The 18,979-nt window shown below is 53.0% G+C and overlaps 1 protein-coding gene across 6 annotated transcripts in view; it reads left to right on the forward strand.

Annotated features, from left to right (window-relative positions):
• DLGAP2 (DLG associated protein 2) overlaps positions 1-18,979 on the forward strand; it is a 1,001,683-nt gene that overhangs the window by 176,192 nt on the left and 806,512 nt on the right. The window contains exon 1 of one of the 6 annotated variants that reach the window (XM_055107261.2): positions 1,255-1,297. The exons of 4 other annotated variants lie outside the window; for them this stretch is intronic. The gene's annotated coding sequence lies outside the window, so the exon portion shown is untranslated. Of the gene's footprint in view, positions 1-1,254; positions 1,298-13,824; positions 13,843-18,979 lie in introns of those variants that run through there. One more of the 6 variants, XM_034965583.3, reaches the window with a different exon arrangement.

Below are 18,979 nucleotides of genomic sequence, written 5' to 3' on the forward strand. Positions count from 1 at the left end.
TGCGGAGGCCTCTTCTGCGGGCAGCCGTGCCTGGCCCAGCGGCATCTCCCTGGCGTCAGCAGCTTTCCTCTCCGTTCCCCTCCGCCCCGTGGTGTCGTCACTTCTCGGCTGCTCACGCTGCGACGTTGTTTTGTTGGGTCGGATCTCTGCATCGGTCTGGGCATGGGTAACTACTCAGGATTAATGTCACAAGTTGAGTTTTTGTTGGTGACACTGACAAGCTTTGTTTCCCTCCCTGTGCTCCACACGGGCTCTGGTCCTCTAACACAATCTTCCTGAGTCCCGTGCTCTGCAGGGCCAGGTCACATGATTTCCTGAGCAATGCGTATGTCCTGTGATGTCCTGTGTTGCTGGAATGGAGTGGATTCTTCTCTCTCAGTGAGGAATAGCTTTCTGATTGTGATCTCAGTGGAAGTCACGTGCTGTCCCCACCACTGGGCAGACCTTGCTGGCCACGGCCTCCACGTGCAGTGACCGTTCTCTTGGCAGCGTCTCAGGCTGTCTGGACCAGCTGTCACAGTCTCGCTGTGGGTGAGTCACCTGAGGCACTGTATGGCGGATAGAAGGATTCATTGCCCTGGGAGGTAAGCCTGGGCCTACATTGGCCTAGGGACAGTTGTGAAGCTTATCTTGTTTTGATTCCCTGGCCACATAGAAATTTAGAATAACGATCCTTTTTTAAAAAACAATACAATAATGCTTTTATTACTTGATATGCAAATGCATATTCTTTTTTTTCCCTTAATTTCTTCTTAAAAAAAAAACCCAGGATACATGTACAGAATGTGCAGGTTTGTTACACAGGTACGCGTGTGCCATGGCGGTTCGTTACATAGGTACGCGTGTGCCGCGGCGGTTCGTTACGTAGGAACGCGTGTGCCGCGGCGGTTCGTTACGTAGGTACGCGTGTGCCGCGGCGGTTCGTTACGTAGGTACGCGTGTGCCGCGGCGGTTCGTTACGTAGGAGCGCGTGTGCCGGGGCGGTTCGTTACGTAGGTGCGCGTGTGCCGCGGCGGTTCGTTACGTAGGTGCGCGTGTGCCGCGGCGGTTCGTTACGTAGGAGCGCGGGTGCCGCGGCGGTTCGTTACGTAGGAGCGCGGGTGCCGCGGCGGTTCGTTACGTAGGTGCGCGGGTGCCGCGGCGGTTCGTTACGTAGGTGCGCGTGTGCCGCGGCGGTTCGTTACGTAGGTGCGCGTGTGCCGCGGCGGTTCGTTACCTAGGTGTGCGTGTGCCGCGGCGGTTTGTTACGTAGGGACACGGGTGCTGTGGTGGTTTGCTGCACCTATTAACCCATCCTGTAAGTTTCCTCCCCTCACTCCCTAACTCGAAACAGTCCCTGGTGTGTGTTGTTCCCCATTCTGTGTCAGTGTGTTCTCATTGTTCGTCTCCCACTTATGAGTGAGAACATGTGGTGTTGGGTTTTCTGTTTCTGTGTTAGTTTGCTGAGGATAATGGCTTCTAGCTTCATCCATGTCCCTGAAAAGGACATGATCTCTTTGCTTTTTATAGCTGCGTAGTATTCCATGGTGTATATGTACCACATTTTCTTTATCCAGTCTATCATTGATGGGCATTTGTGTTGGTTCCATCTCTTTGCTATTGTGAATAGTGCTGCAATAAACATACATATGCATGTGTTTTTGCAGTAGAATGATTTATAATTCTTTGGGAATATACCCAGTAATGGGATTGCTGGGGCAAATGGTATTTCTAGTTCTGGATCCTTGAGGAATTGTCATACTGTCTTCCACAATGTTTGAACTAATGTACATTCCCACCAACAGTGTAAAAGCCTTCCTGTTTCTCTGCAGCCTCAGCAGCATCTCTTGTTTCTTGACTTTTTAATAATTGCCATTCTGACTGGCATGAGATGGTATCTCATTGTGGTTTTGATTTGCATTTCTGTGATGATCAGTGATGTTGAGCTTTTTTTCATGCTTGTTGGCTTTGTAAATGTCTTCTTTTGAGAAATGTCTGTTCATATCTTTTGCCCACTTTTCGATGTTTTTTTTTCCTGTAAATAAGTTCCTTGTAAATTCTGGATGTTAGATCTTTGTCAGATGGGTAGATTGCAAAAATTTTCTCCCATTCTGTAGGTTGCCTGTTCATTTCGATGATAGTTTCTTTTGCTCTGCAGAAGCTCTTTAGTTTAATTAGATCCCATTTGCCAATTTTGGCTTTTATTGCCACTGCTTTTGGCATTTTTCAATGAAGTCTTTGCCCTTGCCTATGTTCTGAATGGTGTTGCCTAGGTTTTCTTCTAGGATTTTTATGGTTTTGGATTTTAAATTTAAGTCTTTAATCCATCTTGAGTTAATTTTTGTATAAGGTGTAAGGAAGGGGTCCATTGTCCGTTTTCTGCATATGGCTGGCTAGTTTTCCCACCACCATTTTACTGAATAGGAGATCCTTTCTCCATTACTTGTTTTTGTCAGGTTTGTTGAAGACCAGATGGTTGTAGATGTGTGGTGTTATTTCTGAGGTCTCTGTTCTGCTCCATTGGTCTATATGTCTGTTTTGGTGTCAGTATCATGCTGTTTTGGTTACTGTAGCCTTGTAGTATAGTTTGATGTCAGGTAGCATTATGCCGCCAGCTTTCTTCTTTTTGCTTAGGATTGTCTTGGCTATATGGGGTCTTCTTTGATTTCATATGAAATTTAAAATAGTTTTTTTCAAATTCTGTGAAGAATGTCAGTGGTAGTTTGGGAATAGCATTGAATCCATAAATTGCTGGCAGTACGGCCATTTTCACAATATTGATTCTTCCTATCCATGAGGATGGAATGTTTTTCTATTTCTTTGTGTTCTCTCATTTCCTTGAGCAGTGGTTTAAGTACTTCTCCTTGAAGAGGTCCTTCACATCCCTTGTTAGCTGTATTCCTAGGTATTTTATTTTCTTTGTAGTGATTGTGAATGGGAGTTCACTCATGATTTGGCTCTTTGTCTATTGTTGGTACAAAGGAAGGCTTGTGATTTTTGCACATTGATTTTGTATCCTGAGACTTTGCTGAAGTTGGTTATCAGTTCAATAAGTTTTTGGGCTGAGGTGATGAAGTTTTATAAATATAAAATCATGTAATCTGCAAACAGAGATAACTTGACTTCCTCTCTTCCTACTTGAATACCCTTTATTTCTTTCTCTTGCCTGATTGCCCTGGACAGAACTTCTAATACTATTTGAATAAGAGTGATGAGAGAGGGCCTCCTCGTCTTCTGCTGGTTTTCAGATGGAATGCTTCCAGCTTTTGCTCATTCAATATGATATTGGCTGTGGGTTTGTCGTAAATAGCTTATTATTTTGAGATATGTTCCTTCAATACCTAGTTTATTGAGAGTGTTTAACAATCAATGTTCATCAGGAATATTGGCCTGAAGTTTTCTTTTATTGCTGTGTCTCTTCCTGGTTTTGGTATCAGAATGATGCTGGCTTAATAAAATGAGTTAGGGAGGAGTCCCTCCTTTTCAATTGTTTGGAGTAGTTTCAGAAGGAATGGTACCAGTGCCTGTTTGTATTTCTGGTAGAATTCAGCTGTGAATCCGTCTGGTCCTGGGCTTTTTTTGGTTGATAGGCTATTAATTACTGCCTCAATTTCAGAGCTTGTTATTGTTCCATTCAGGGATTCAATTTCTCCCTGGTTTAGTCTTGGTAGGGTATATGCATCCAGGAATTTATCCAGATATTTTAGATTTTCTAGTTTATTTGCATAGAGGTGTTTATAGTATTCTCTGATGGTAGTTTGTATTTCTTTGAGGTCATTTTTTATTGTGTCTATTTGATTCTTCTCTCTCTTTGTCTTTATTAGTCTAGCTAGCAGTCTATTTTGTTAATTTTTTTCAAAAACAGCTCCTGGATTTGTTGATTTTTTTCGGACCATTTTTCATCTATCTCCTTAAATTCTTCTCCGATGTTAGTTATTTCTTGTCTTCTGCTAGCTTTTGGATTAGTTTGCTCTTGCCTCTATAGCTCTTGTAATTGCACTGTTGGGGTGTCTATCTGACATCTTTCTAACTTTCTGATGTGGGCATTTAGTGCTATAAATGTCCCTCTTAACACTGCTTTAGCTGTGTCCCAGAGATTCTGATACGTTGTCTCTTTGTTCTCATTAGTTTCAAAGAACTTCTTGATTTCTGCCTTAATTTCATTATTTACCCAGGAGTCATTCAGGAGCAGGTTGTTCAATTTCCATGAGATTGTGTGGTTTTGAGTGAGTTTCTTAATCCCAAGTTCTAATTTGATTGCACTGTGGTCTGGAGAGACTGTTATGATTTCAGTTCTTTTGCATTTGCTGAGGAGTGTTTTACTTCCATTTACGTGGCTGATTTCATAATATTTGCCATGTGGCACTGAGAAGAATGTATATTCTGTTGATTTGGGGTAGAGAGTTCTGTAGATGTCTACTAGTTCCATTTGATCTAGAGCTGAGTTCAAGTCCTGAATATCCTTGAGAACTTTCTGTCTTGTTGATCTGTCTAACACTGACAGTGGGGTGCTAAAGTTTCCCACTATTGTTGTGTGGGAGTCTAAGTCTCCTTGTAGGTCTCTAAGAACTTGTTTTGTGAATCTGGGTACTCCTGTATTGGGTGCGTATATATTCAGAATAGTTAACTCTTCTTGTCGAATTGATCCCTTTACCATTATGTAATGCTCTTCTTTGCCATTTTTGATCTTTGTCGGCTTAAAGTCTGTTTTGTCAGAGATTAGGATTGCAACCCCTGCTTTTTTTTTTTGCTTTCCATTTGCTTGGTAAATATTCCTCCATCCCTTTATTTTGAGCCTACATGTGTCTTTGCATGTAAGATGGGTCTCCTGAATACAGCACACTGATGGGTCTTGACTCCTTATCCAATTTGCCAGTCTGTGTCTGTTAATTGGGGGCATTTAGCCCATTTACATTTAAGGTTAGTATTGTTATGTTTGAATTTGATCCTGTCATCATGATGCTATTTGGTTATTTTCCACACTAGTTGATGCAGTTTCTTCATAGTGTCATTGGTCTTTATATTTTGGTGTGTTTTTGCAGTGGCTGGTACCGGTTTTTCCTTTCCATATTTAGTGCTTCTTTCAGGAGCTCTTGCAGGGCAGGCCTGGTGGTAATGAAATCCCTCAGCATTTTCTTGTCTGGAAAGGATTTTATTTCTCCTTCACTTATGAAGCTTAGTTTGGCTGGATATGAAATTCTGGATTGAAAATTCCTTTCTTTAAGAATGTTGAATATTGACTCCCAGTCTCTTCTGGCGTGTAGGGTTTCTGCTAGAGGTCTGCTGTTAGTCTGATGGGCTTCCCTTTGTAGGTGACTTGGCCTTTCTGTCTGGCTGCCCTTAACGTTTTTTTCTTCATTTCAACCTTGGAGAATCTGATGATTATGTGTCTTGGGGTTGATCTTCTCATGGAGCATCTTAATGGTGTTCTCTGTATTTCCTGAATTCCTAGCATGTTGGCCTGTCTTGCTAGGTTGCAGAAGTTCTCCTGGATAATATCCTGCAGTGTGTTTTCCAGCTTGTTTCCATTCTTCCTGTCTCCTTCTGGTACTCCAATCAATCGTAGGTTTAGTCTTTTTATGAAGTCCCACATTTCTTGGAGGCTTTGTTCATTCCTTTTCATTCTTTTTTCTCTATTGCCTTATGTAAGGTCTGTATGCCTTATTTCAGTAACGTGATCTTCAAACTCTGATATCCTCTCTTCCACTTGGTCAATTAAGCTATTGATACTTGTGTATGCTTCATGAAGTTCTCGTGCTGTGTTTTTCAGCTCTGTCAGGTTATGTTCCTTTATAAATAGTTATTCTAATTAGCAATTCCTCTAACCTTTTATCAAGGTTCTTAGCTTCTTTGCACTGGATTAGAACATGCTCCTTTAGCTCATCGTAGTTTTTGTTACCCATCTTCTGAAGCTTACTTCTGTCAATTTGTCCACCTGATCCTCCATCCAGTTCTGCACCCTGACTTGTGATCATTTGGAGAAGATAAGACCCTCTGGCCTTTTGGGTTTTCAGCATTTTTTTTCGTTGATTCTTTCTCATCTTTGTGAGTTTGTCTAGTTTTGGTCTTTGAGGCTGCTGACCCTTGGATGGGGTTTTTGTGGGGGCCATTTTTGTTGTTGTTTATGCTGTTGTCACTTTCTGCTTTTTTTTTTTTTTTTTTTTCAATAATCAGGTCCCTCTTCTGTAGGGGTGCTGCAGTTTGCTGGGGGTTCACTTCAGGCCCTATTCATCTGACTCACTCCTGTGCCTGGAGATGTCACTCAGGGAGGCTGGAGAACAGCCAAGATGGGTGCCTGTTCCTTCTTCTGGGACCTCTGACCTTGAGGGGCACCAACCTGTTGCCAGTAGGGTGTCTGTGTACAGGGTGTGTGACAACCCCTGTTGGAGGGTCTCACCCAGTTGGGTTGCACGAGGAGCAGGTTTCATGCTTGTCCATGTGAAGAGACCACCAAACAGGTTTTGTGTGAGCAATAAAGCTGTTTATTTCACCTGGGTGCAGGTGGGCTGAGTCCGAAAAGAGAGTCATTGAAGGGAGATAGGGGTGGGGCCATTTTATAGGATTTGGGTGGTAAAGGAAAATTACAGTCAAAGGGGGGTTGTTCACTGGCGGGCAGACTGGAGGTCACAAGGTGCTCAGTAGGGGAGCTTTTGAGCCAGGATGAGCCAGGAGAAGGAATTTCACAAGACAATGTCATCAGTTAAGGCAGGAACAGGCCATTTTCACTTCTTTTGTGGTGAAATGTCATCAGTTAAGGCAGGAACCGGCCATGTGGATGTGTACGTGCAGGTCACAGGGGATATGATGGCTTAGCTTGGGCTCAGAGGCCTGACAGCAGGCCCCGTTTAATGAAGCACTTCGTCCCTTGGTGGAGAGGGTGTGTTTCACTGCAGGGAAGCACATGCGTCTGGGCTGCATGGGTTCCTCAGAACTCCCAGGAGGAGAGGCTAAGTCTGCTGGTCCAGAGACTGTGGCCACCCCGCAGCTAGGGAGTTCAGGCCTAGGGAGTTCTGGGGTCTGTCCCTGAGCTTCTGGCTGGAGTTATTGGAGTTCTTGCAGGGAAGCCACCCACTGAGGAAGGATGGGTCAGGGTCGAGCCTGAAGAGCACTCTGAACACAGACGGCCACAGGGTGTGTTGGGCTGTGTGGACAAGTCTTGGGACCAAGCCATTCAGCTTCCCTGGCTCCAGTAGGGGAAGAGCGCAGCCTGGAGCTATAGAAATGGGTGCCGGGGAGTTTAGCATGTTAGGCCATTGTGAGCCCCAGTGCTGGCTGCTGCCCCTCCCCAGGGAGTTAAAACAGCTTAGACAGCAGGCCGCTGCAGCCAGTGCTGGTCACCCCTCCCCCCAGGAGTTCTGTAGGCTTAAGCAGATTCCAGCTGAGAGGCTGTAAGAATATTCATGTTCCGGGCTGGAACTCTAGGCCCCAGTGGTGTGAGTTTGCAAGTGGGATCTTCTGATCCGTGGGTTGCACGGTTTCGTGGGAAAAGCAAAGTTTCGCCCGCTGGGTAGTGTGCTCACTCACCGCCTCCCTTGGCTGGGGGGAGGGACTCCCCTTCCCCGTGTGTTTCTCGGGTGGCCCCCTCACCACACTGCTCTTCCTCCTCTCTGTGGGTCACGCCAGCCTTCTAGTGAAGTTTGATGAGAGAACCTGGATACCTTGGCTGCCGGTGAAGGATTCAGGTGCTTATTTTGTTTTTCTCCGACGGGAGCCTCCAAACGGCTCTGCTTCTAGTCAGCCATCTTGGCCAGAATAATCATCCTTGGGCGTTTAGTTTCTGATACAGACATTAAGAAAAGCCGTCTAGGATGAGCCGCACACGCGCACGCGCATGGCAGAGCGTGGTTTGCAGCAGGACTTTTCAGAGCGTTTGTGACCACTTGTCGTTGCAGGCGCCTGGATGAGTGTTTATTCTGTGATTCTTTGACTTCCTTGACAATGGAACGTTCTTTTTCCCCATGGGAATATAGTTCAGGAATTGCCTCTCCAGCCTGATGGAAGGTTGGGGATGTGCGCCGTCTTCCCTTCTGGTTCTCGTTCTTATTCCTCTGCTCGGCCTTGCCAGGATGGCCCTTCTCTTCTGGGTCTCGAAGGCACCTCCTCCTCCCCTCCCTCCTACCCTTCCCTCTGCGGCTGCGTAATTCCTCCTTGCGCTTTCTTGATTCTACCTCAGGAGCCTCACAGTGGGGACTTGCAGGTTTGCCCTCACCCACCCGGTGCCACCACCAGAGCCACCTGTCCAGATGCAGGTTCGATGTTGTCCTATCACAGATCCCCTTGGCAGAGTGTGGCTGGGATCTGCTTCCTATGTGTCTCCGGCCTCAGCCCCCTGTCCTTTGCAAACCTCCCCTCTGTGCCCAAGCCACCCTGGGATGTTTCCCGACCCCCCTAAAGTCTAGGGCATGACAACCCTGATGCATGGGATGTTCTTGGCACCCCAGCTGGGAGATCCTCGCTGTGTGACCTTCCCGCCCACCCGGCTGTGCCCCTTACTGGCTCCCCCTTGTCCTCACTGCCCCCAGGACCTGGGTCAGTGCTATTGGGTTTGCAGAGCTGTGTCCTTGATTCCCTCCCCTCATCCCTTCATGGTGGGCAGGGTGTGGCATCCTCTTCTGGCTCTCCCTCCCTTGGGGGGTGCTTTTCAGAGGCTGTGAGGAATTCGGGGTAAATAAGGCACCCCCCCCCCCAGTTGCCAAGGCCAAGGATGTGGGCTTCCAGGCCACAGGTGTGATTCAGGGCATGGCTGAAGGTGAAAGGCGACAAGGACCCGTGTGGCGACCAGGACCAGGCGTGTGCATGTCAGGAAGGGTATTTTATTTCATCTTAATTTTGAGAAATGCTCAGGATTTCAATAGAAAAGTAGAAGAAAGGCCAGGGGTGGGGGCTGAGAAACAGCAGAGGCCCAAAAGGTCAGGCTGTGGAGAATGTGAGTGGTACAGCCCTGGTGAGGTGTACACATGGCAGACGAGGGGATGCGCTCTCCCTGCGGTCGGAAGCTGTTCTCTTGGGGTTCAGGTGATGCCAGGTGGCACCTTCCCTGCACCCGTGCGTGTGTGGGCAGCTGCTGGGCCACAGGATGGGAGCCTCGCCTGGGGAGGGCTGATCGCAGGACTGTTCCATCTCAGAGAGCGTGAGGCCGGCCTCGAGAGCCTCCGGGATTCAGAAGGTGGCTGGTTCTGGGAGTAGAGGATGGGTTGTGTGGGCAGGAAGATCTAATTTAAATGATAAATAGGACCCTTCAGAAAGAAGAATCCCATGACAAAGAGACAAAGAGAATTCTAAAAGACACTGTGGAGTGCAAAGCACGCCAGGATCCCAGCCAGCCCAGGAAGGGGAGGGCCTGGGAGAGCTTCTCACTGCCTGGGGATGCAAAGCCTGCATCCCAGCCAGCCGAGGATGGGGAGGGCCTTGGGAGAGCTCCCACTGCTGCAGGGAAGCTGGGCTAGTGACTGGGGCCACATCCACAGGTGTCTGGGGGCTGCGCCACACAGAGCATGGAGGTGATGCTTTCCTGTAACAGTGCACGTAAGTGTGCATGAGTCAGTGCTGAGAAAGCCCCTTTTGCCCCTTAGGATGGCCACTGGCAAAACCGCAGATAATAACAAGTGTTGGGAGGATGTGGAGGAATTGGGTCCCGGGTGCTGCTGCTGGGAATGGAAGATGGGGCAGATGCTGTGGAAAATGCTGTATGGAGATTCATCAAAAACTCGAGACGGAACCACTTTGCGACCCAGCCGTTCCACTCCTGAGTTGATCCAAACGATAGACAGCGGGGTCTTGGGGCAGCCCCTGCACACCCAGGCTCATAGCGGCTTGTGCACAGCAGCCAGAGGTGGCCCAGCTAGCGTGTCCGTCCATGGATGGGAGGATGGGTGAAGAGCGGCCCACCCACGCAGCCGAACATGAGTCAGCCTCAAAGAGGAAGGAAATCCCGACGAGGCTGTGGGGTGGATGAACCCTGAGGACACTATGCTGAGTGGAATAAGCCAGTCACAGAAAGACCTTGCTGTGTGACTCCACTCATACAACGCCCCTGGGGTTGCAGATTCATAGAGGCAGAAAGTAGAATGGGGGGTGCCAGGGGCTGGGGAGGGGGCGTGGGAGGACAACACAGCTAGATGGAGAAAGCAAATGTGTGGTTAAAGAAAATGGAGGGTTTAGCTGCGTGGCTTCCCTGGGTAGGTCAGCTCCCTGGTCTGTTCCCTGTGCTGGAAGCACAGTTCCGTTTCTGCTGCAGAACAGAGAGGCGAGGGAGACCAGGAACCACCAGGCGGGGCAGACAGATGGGTAGGAGAGGCCGAGCCAGGCGGGCCATGCTCCAGCAGTAGCAGCAACATCTCAGGTTTAGGAGGGAATTTAGGGTTTTTCCTGCTGCAGCTTCTTAGTCCTACAGAAATGTTAGATGAATGCAGTTTCTAAGCATCCCTAGCCAGCCAGGGCATGGCCAGGTCCCCACCCCCAACCCACCCCACCCCCATGGAATCCCGTGCGTCCTGGTCTGCATCCTGCCTCTGGGATTGGTCTGTGGTTGTGCAAATAATGGTTGGTTCCAGGTTCAAGCTCTCCACTCACAGAAGTACTTTGCAACTCCAGAGGAAAGCCCGGGGCTAAAGAGGCTCCCTTTGCCTTTTACAAGATGACCTGCAGTGAGACACCCTTGCCTGCAAGTACGGAAGTGGAACCGAGGGCAGGCCGGGTCCTGCAGAGCGGCATGCAACGTGGGGTCCTGGGAGAGTCCTGCCCTCCAGAGTCACTTTGCCTTTGGGTAAAATGATGAGGTTTTGCAGAATGTCCGACAGCTAGGAAGGCAGACACGGTGGAAGACTCTGAACTGCTGGGTGCCTTTTGACCCTGCCAGGATGACCAGTTCGATGAGGCTGCCCTGTGATTCATCTAACTTACGTGTCGTATCTAATTTCTCACATTGCAAATCAATTCAATTAGATTTAATTAGGCAGATGGAGCAAATATGCACCCTTGTCTGCAGCAGATAGGCAGGAAACCTGTCCCATGAAGGGGAGGGTGGGGTTAGAGCCCAGTCCTGCGGTCCTGGATGAAGCCGCCCTTCCATCCAGTGTGGCCTTGGGGCTGCCCCTCAGCCCGGAAGCTGTCAGGAGGGTCTTTCTGCAGGGAGGGATGTCCGTTAGGCGTGCTGTGGTTACATGACAGCATCCAGCAGCCCTCCTGCCTGCAGGTCTATCCAGGACTCTCTTAACCGTCGTTCTGTTGGAAAATGTTTGCAGAGCACCAGCCCTGCCAGGTGCTGGCCTAGACTCTGGACATGGGGGTCTCCAAGGTGTGTCCTGGCAGAACGAGACCCCCTTCAGCCAGCAGCATGGGGCCCGAGCCCCTCCTCTTGCTGTGACAACGGGGATGTGGTTGTTTTGGAGTGCAGAGGTTCCCATGGTTACTGTTGAAGCATTGGGAGGTTCGGCGTCTCCGAGTAGCTCAGCCTCCTCTCCTTGGCTGTCAGCCCGAGGCTCCGAGGTCACCCAGGCCGTGTGGCTCAGGCTTCAGGACCCTCTTGCTCTTCCCTTCTGGCAGGCAGGGGCTTCTTCCCTCGTGTGTGAGACGTCCTTGTGGGAATGGCCCTCTCGGAGCAGTGTGCGTCTCCCTCTCCCATGGCCACTGCAATGTTTCTGCTGTTGGAGGCTTAGTCAGCTGAGCCCTTGGGTGGGAGACGCCCCAGAGCAGCCTCCCTGCAGCCTGAGGTGGACACGGAATGAGTGATCTTTGTGGCTTCCAGCCCTTAGACTTGGAGGTTGTCACTCCAGCACGGTCAAGACATCTCTGTGTTACAGAGACTGGTGTGACAGGGACAGGGCTGCCCTCCCCTCTGATGCGTTCACACCAGCCAAGATGCTAAATCTACCTGCGTGCCCAGGAGTGATGTGTGGGTGAAGAGAATGTGGCATGTACACAATGGAATACTATTTAGCCTTAAAAAAGAATGGAATCCTGTCATTTGTGGAAACATGGATGGAGCTGGGGGACACCGTGACAAATAAGCCAGGTGCAGAAAGACAAGCACAGCTGATCTCACTCACGTGGGAATCTATGACAAGGCAAATGTGTGGAGGCGGAGCAGGGGCGTGGTGGGGAGAGCAGAGTGACAGCTGGCAGGGGCAGGGTGGGGAGAGTGGAGTGGCGGCTGGCAGGGGCGGGGTGGGGAAAGTGGAGCGGTGGATGGCAGGAGTGGCATGGGAAGAGCAGAGTGGTGGCTGGCAGGGCAGGGTGGGGAGAGCGGAGTGGTGACTGGCAGGGGTAGCGGCTGGCAGGGGTGGGGTCGGGACAGCAGAGTGGTGGCTGGCAGGGGCGGGGTGGGGAGAGCAGAGTGGTGGCTGGCAGGGGCGGGGTGGGGAGAGCGGAGTGGTGACTGGCAGGGGTAGCGGCTGGCAGGGGCGGGGTGGGGGGAGTGGAGTGGCGGCTGGCAGGGGCGGGGTGGGGAAAGTGGAGTGGGGGATGGCAGGGGTGGCATGGGAAGAGCAGAGTGGTGGCTGGCAGGGCAGGGTGGGGGAGTGGGGTGGTGGCTGGCAGGGCTGGGGTGGGTGTGGGGAGTCAGCTGGGTGAGCTGGTGGGCTCTGGCGGCTGCACAGTCTGGTGACTGCAGTTAATAATAACACAGAGCTGCATATTTCAAAACAGCCTGAAGAGGGGATTTAAAATGTTCTCACCACAAAGAAATGGTAAATCCTTGAGGTGATGGATATGCTAATTAGCTCAATTTGGTCATTCCACAATGTATGCAGGACGGATACATCATATTGGACTCCATAAATATACACAGTCATTATTTGTCAACTAAAAATAAAACTGTTAAAATTATGGATGTGTATAATGTAATAGCTGTTGCAGTCGCAGCGTCGTTTTATCTGCAGCATCCCCCGTGCTGAGACACAGCAGCTCTGTCCACCTCTGTTTCCTGGGAGCAGGAGGCTGTCGGTCTCTGGACGCTGCCTGTCCCCCGTTCTGAGACCACACGCTTGGCGCTGATGAGGAGCAGGAAGGGTTTGTGTAACCAGAGCTTGAGAGGAGGCTGGAAGTGGTAGCTCGAGCCACATTGCATGGGGCCTTCATGCCCTTTAACGATGAAATGTTTGGTGCCATTGCAGAGGGTTTTGAGCAGAATAATGCAGTGTGACTTAGGGTTCACGAGGTTTATGAGAGCCCTTTCGGTGGTGGTGTGAAGGAGGGTTATGGGACAGGAGGCTGCTGGACCAGTCAGGCTGCGGGAGCATGGTTGCTGTCCAGGTCGGTGTGGGGCAGTGGTGAGAGGTGTCAATCCCCAGGGTTTGTTGGATGGGGATGATAGTGGCTAGGTAGGTGTGGGGCAGTGGTGAGAGGTGTCAGTCTCCAGGGTTTGTTGGATGGGGATAATGGATGGGATGCAGGTTTGGAGGAGAGGATGTAGGGTTTTGTGCAGGACCTGGCCGGGGAGTGGAATGGTGGTACCACTGCCAGTTCCACCTGGCACCCTGAGCTGCCGGGATGGGGTGACACCAGGGCGGGGGGGCTGGGTGGTGGGGAGATGATGTATTTGGGGAAGTCACACTAATTTTGGGGTACCCATCCGACATCTAAATGGTGCGATGGACTGAACATGTCCCCCCAAATTCCTATGTTGAAGCCTTGGTCCCCAGTGGGATGGTGCTTGGAGGGTGGGGCCCTGGGGGGCGATGAGGGCGAGATGTAGTCACGAGGGTGGGGCCCCCATGTTGATATTCGTGCCCTTGTAGGAAGAGGAAGAGACCAAGTACTGTCCTCTATGGGAGGGCATGGCAGGAAGGCACCATCTGAGCCCGGAAGTGGGTCCTCACCAGACACTGCTGTCACCTCTGCGCTGGACCTGCAGCCTCCAGAACTGTGAGAAATGAATTCTGCTGTTCATTTATGGGCCCCCCAGTCTATGGCTTTTGTTTTATGAGCCCCAGCTGACTAAGACAAGTGGTGTCTCTTGATGAATTGATGAATTCTCTGTGTTTTGAAGAGTCTTCATGGATGGTACTTCAGCCCGAGGAGATGCGTGTGCTTTATAAGAGATTTCAGGGGTGAAGTCGCCCCAAGTTTTACATCTGTAACAGGCTTTGAATGACTGTTCTTGCCTCAGTGCCAGCAGAGTCAGCGGCACAAGGGAGAATCATCGGAGGAAACCCCCTCACTGGTGTGGAATCGGAGCCCCCTTCCTGCGCTTGGAGTGGGGGTTCAGCAGCAGGTCTCTGTTCACTGTGACAAATGCTGACGTTTCATGGAGATGCTGGAATCTCGTGTTAAACATGAGTGTGGACTCGCCCTCAATCCCTTATTTCACAGGTGTTTGTCACCAAGCGACCCTGGTCCTGCCAGGCCATGTTGAGGGTCCCTTCTTTCTCCAAACCCTGTTTGCTCTTTTCTGGGTTTGCTGGACACATGTTTTAAATAAGAAGGTGAACACCACGAGTGTGCGGATGTATCTGCATTGTAACTGGAAAGCTGTAGGAAGGCCTGGGAGGACTTCAACTCCAGATGAATTTCACGGTCATTTTACATTTTTTCTTAAGGACATTTCAGTGATGCTTCCTCACAGTTGTAAAAATTGTTGTGCAGACTAGCTGGACGTTATTTTACATGAGTCTGTTTTAATCTCATCTAATAAACATGGGCGCCCGGTAAGAAGCCGAGGAGTCATGGGGGTGTGTGCGAGCGCGAAGGGCTGCGTCTCACTCACATGACTCGGCACCCCCTGCATCCTCCGTTCTCTCTGCCGCCCCTTCCCTGCCCCGGCGGCCGCTTTCCTCCTGCCCCTCCCCCTCCCCACGGGCTCACAGGGCTGTATCCTGAGTTTCGAGTGAGCCAGAAACGAGCGCTGCAGATGCTCTTCATTTCAACGGCGTTTCGTTATGACACTGATGAGGAAAACATTGATCCCAGCTGGGGTGCTGTCCGTGCGGGGTTGGCTCCTTCCCCCAGGGCTGAGGTTCTCTGGGGACCAGGTTTCCTCCCACATCCCAAAGCCCTGCACGTGCAGCGAGTTGCTGTGTTCCCTCCGTCGCTGTCTCAGTGCCTGCGGTGACCTCCATCCGGGCCTGGATCCTGCCTGGCACCCTGAGCTGCTGGGGTGAGCTCCCGCCGCGTGTGACCCTGACCTGCAATAAGTGGGTTGGAAAATGAATGAATGAATGAATATAAATTTTTGTAAAAACTTGTACGATACCCATACAAGTGCGCAGTAAACCGTACAGCAGGAAAGTGCTCAGTCAGCCTCTGAGGGCTGTTCTTGTCTGTGACCTGTGTGGGGGCAGAAGTGCTCCCCATGGTGTTTGCTTTGCAAATGTTTATCCCATGACTTAACCCACTGTGGCCAGGGCTGTAGCCTCCTGCTTGGGTGAGGCCTGGCGACTTCACCCAAGAGGCGTTGGGGTGACTTCACTCCCCAAATCTCTTACAAAGCACACGCATCTCCTCGGGCTGAAGTGCACCCTGGCGTGGTCCCTGGAAGGCGGTCATTGGCCGGGGCAGCGATGTTTGGTGTGTGAGCTTTGCACTTACTGAGATGCTTCATCCGCAGGGCACACGTCCAAAGCCCATGCAGTGTCTGGTTCCCTCTCATCCATTTCTGTAGTCACGGAGACGAGGTTGGGGTGCTGTGTGCAGGGAAGGGGCCTGGAGAAGCCACAGGTTTGGACGTGGATTTTGAGGCGCCTGCCTTTTGGGACTCCTCGTGCTTCCAGCCCCTGCAGCTCATTGCTGGGGTCCTCACTCAGATGCCTCTGTGGGGACCTCTGGTCCTGCATTCCCAGCTCTAAGAAGGCCCTCCATCTGCTCTTTATCTCACAAAGCACGTGGAAGCTGTTGCTTTGTGCTCACCGTTCTTCTGGTGCTTGTGAGTTTTTGCCTTGGTCACTCTCCCGTGTAAAATGGGGTTTCAGCTGCAGCTTTGAAGGGGGTTAATGGAGTGGATCTCCCTGTTCACTGGAGGCTGAGCCCTGCGTATCAGAGAATGTTTCTTGCACCAGCAGCACCAGCAGTTCCTGGGAGCTTGACGGACAAACAGACTCTTGGGCCCTGCCCCAGAACTCCTGGGTGGGCCCAGCAGAAGGTGTTTAACAAGCCCTCCAGGTGGTTCTGATGCCAGTGGAAGTGTGAAGACCTCTGACTCATGGATAACAACCTTTGACTGATTGCAGCTCATCCCAGTGCTGGTGAGATCCAGCGGAACAGCAGCCTGATGTCTTCACGCCACTGACGCAACATCTCCAGCCCCTGGATGGTTCCTCTCTCCAACCTGCTCCCATAGTGCATTCCACATGGGACTCCTTCAGTCCTCAGCTGCCCTACGAGCTGTGGTTTCGCCTGGACACGGAAGGTGCAGCACAGCCTGTGAGCCATTGGCCAAAGGTGGCCTTCCCATGGTGGCAGAGCTGAGACGTCCCCTGAGCAGCCTGTCTGATGCCTGCACCTGCCTTCCCTGGGCCACACTGCTGACAAGGGCCTCAGTGGTGAGTGTGACTCCTTAGAGCTGGCAAGACCCAGGATACCGGCCCTGCATGCAGAGGCATGGGTGTTACACGGGGTACATGACTGGGCTGCGAGAGGCAGAGGGGAGTTCTGGTCCTGGCCTCTCTGGCTGTGTGTGCGGTGGCAGGCACCTCATCTCTTAATTACTTTTAATGCCATAGAAGGGAGGCCAGAGATAGAAGACATTATCAAACAAATATGGAAATCATTAAGTCCTGCATCACAAAAATTAAAATGCTGTACGTCTCATCTCATAGAAAGCTTGTAATGCCACATATTCTAGAAAAAAACCTAAGGCTGTTTCTTCTAGGTTGAATTAGCTGGAAAGAATTAATTGAGTATATATTAATGTTCTTGACACTCTAAAGCGTGTATTCACGTCTCAGGCTCATGTGGCTGGAGAAGCACATTCAGTGGTGTGGTGTAACTGCACGTATTTCACGGACACACCACTTATTTGTTATGTGAACTGCAGAGGGTGAGACTGTGGGACGCCCCGTGGGACATGCACCCTCCCTCCCGAGGCCAGCGGGAACAGCGAGAGTCACCATCCCAGAAGGCAGAAGACATGGAGGATGGGTGACAGAAGAGAAAGCAGAACATGTCTTTAAGACCTTTGTGTTTGGAAATAACTTCACATGTAAAAGTTGTAAAAATAAAGGAGGACAGAGGGCACTGGGTGGACGGTGGGCGCCGTCCTCTTCACGGCGTCACTCCCGGGTGGACGGTGGGCGCCCTGCTCTTCACGGCGTCGCTCCCGGGTGGACGGTGGGCGCCGTCCTCTTCACGGCGTCGCTCCCGGGTGGACGGTGGGCGCCCTGCTCTTCACGGCGTCGCTCCCGGGCGGACGGTGGGCGCCCTCCTCTTCACGGCGTCGCTCCCGGGCGGACGGTGGGCGCCCTCTTCACGGCGTCGCTCCCGGGTGGACGGTGGGCGCCCTGCTCTTCACGGGGTCGCTCCCGGGCGGACGGTGGGCGCCCTCCTCTTCACGGCGTCGCTCCCGGGCGGACGGTGGGCGCCCTCTTCACGGCGTCGCTCCCGGGTGGACGGTGGGCGCCCTGCTCTTCACGGGGTCGCTCCCGGGCGGACGGTGGGCGCCCTCTTCACGGGGTCGCTCCCGGGTGGACGGTGGGCGCCCTCTTCACGGCGTCGCTCCCGGGTGGACGGTGGGCGCCCTGCTCTTCACGGCGTCGCTCCCGGGCGGACGGTGGGCGCCGTCCTCTTCACGGGGTCGCTCCCGGGCGGACGGTGGGCGTCCTCTTCACGGCGTCGCTCCCGGGTGGACGGTGGGTGCCCTCCTCTTCACGGGGTCGCTCCCGGGTGGACGGTGGGTGCCCTCCTCTTCACGGGGTCGCTCCCGGGTGGACGGTGGGCGCCCTCTTCACGGGGTCGCTCCCGGGCGGACGGTGGGCGCCCTCCTCTTCACGGGGTCGCTCCCGGGTGGACGGTGGGCGCCCTCTTCACGGGGTCGCTCCCGGGTGGACGGTGGGCGCCCTCTTCACGGCGTCGCTCCCGGGTGGACGGTGGGCGCCCTCTTCACGGCGTCGCTCCCGGGTGGACGGTGGGCGCCCTCTTCACGGCGTCGCTCCCGGGTGGACGGTGGGCGCCCTTCTCTTCACGGCGTCGCTCCCGGGCGGACGGTGGGCGTCCTCTTCACGGCGTCGCTCCCGGGCGGACGGTGGGCGCCGTCCTCTTCACGGGGTCGCTCCCGGGCGGACGGTGGGCGTCCTCTTCACGGCGTCGCTCCCGGGTGGACGGTGGGTGCCCTCCTCTTCACGGGGTCGCTCCCGGGTGGACGGTGGGTGCCCTCCTCTTCACGGGGTCGCTCCCGGGTGGACGGTGGGCGCCCTCTTCACGGGGTCGCTCCCGGGCGGACGGTGGGCGCCCTCCTCTTCACGGGGTCGCTCCCGGGTGGACGGTGGGCGCCCTCTTCACGGGGTCGCTCCCGGGTGGACGGTGGGCGCCCTCTTCACGGCGTCGCTCCCGGGTGGACGGTGGGCGCCCTCTTCACGGCGTCGCTCCCGGGTGGACGGTGGGCGCCCTGCTCTTCACGGGGTCGCTCCCGGGTGGACGGTGGGTGCCCTCCTCTTCACGGGGTCGCTCCCGGGCGGACGGTGGGCGTCCTCTTCACGGCGTCGCTCCCGGGTGGACGGTGGGTGCCCTCCTCTTCACGGGGTCGCTCCCGGGCGGACGGTGGGCGTCCTCTTCACGGGGTCGCTCCCGGGTGGACGGTGGGCGCCCTTCTCTTCACGGCGTCGCTCCCGGGCGGACGGTGGGTGCCCTCCTCTTCACGGGGTCGCTCCCGGGCGGACGGTGGGCGTCCTCTTCACGGCGTCGCTCCCGGGTGGACGGTGGGTGCCCTCCTCTTCACGGGGTCGCTCCCGGGTGGACGGTGGGCGCCCTCTTCACGGGGTCGCTCCCGGGCGGACGGTGGGCGCCCTCTTCACGGCGTCGCTCCCGGGTGGACGGTGGGCGCCCTCTTCACGGGGTCGCTCCCGGGTGGACG

This window comes from Pan paniscus, chromosome 7 (assembly GCF_029289425.2).
Source record: "Pan paniscus chromosome 7, NHGRI_mPanPan1-v2.0_pri, whole genome shotgun sequence".
Lineage (NCBI taxonomy): Eukaryota > Metazoa > Chordata > Mammalia > Primates > Hominidae > Pan > Pan paniscus.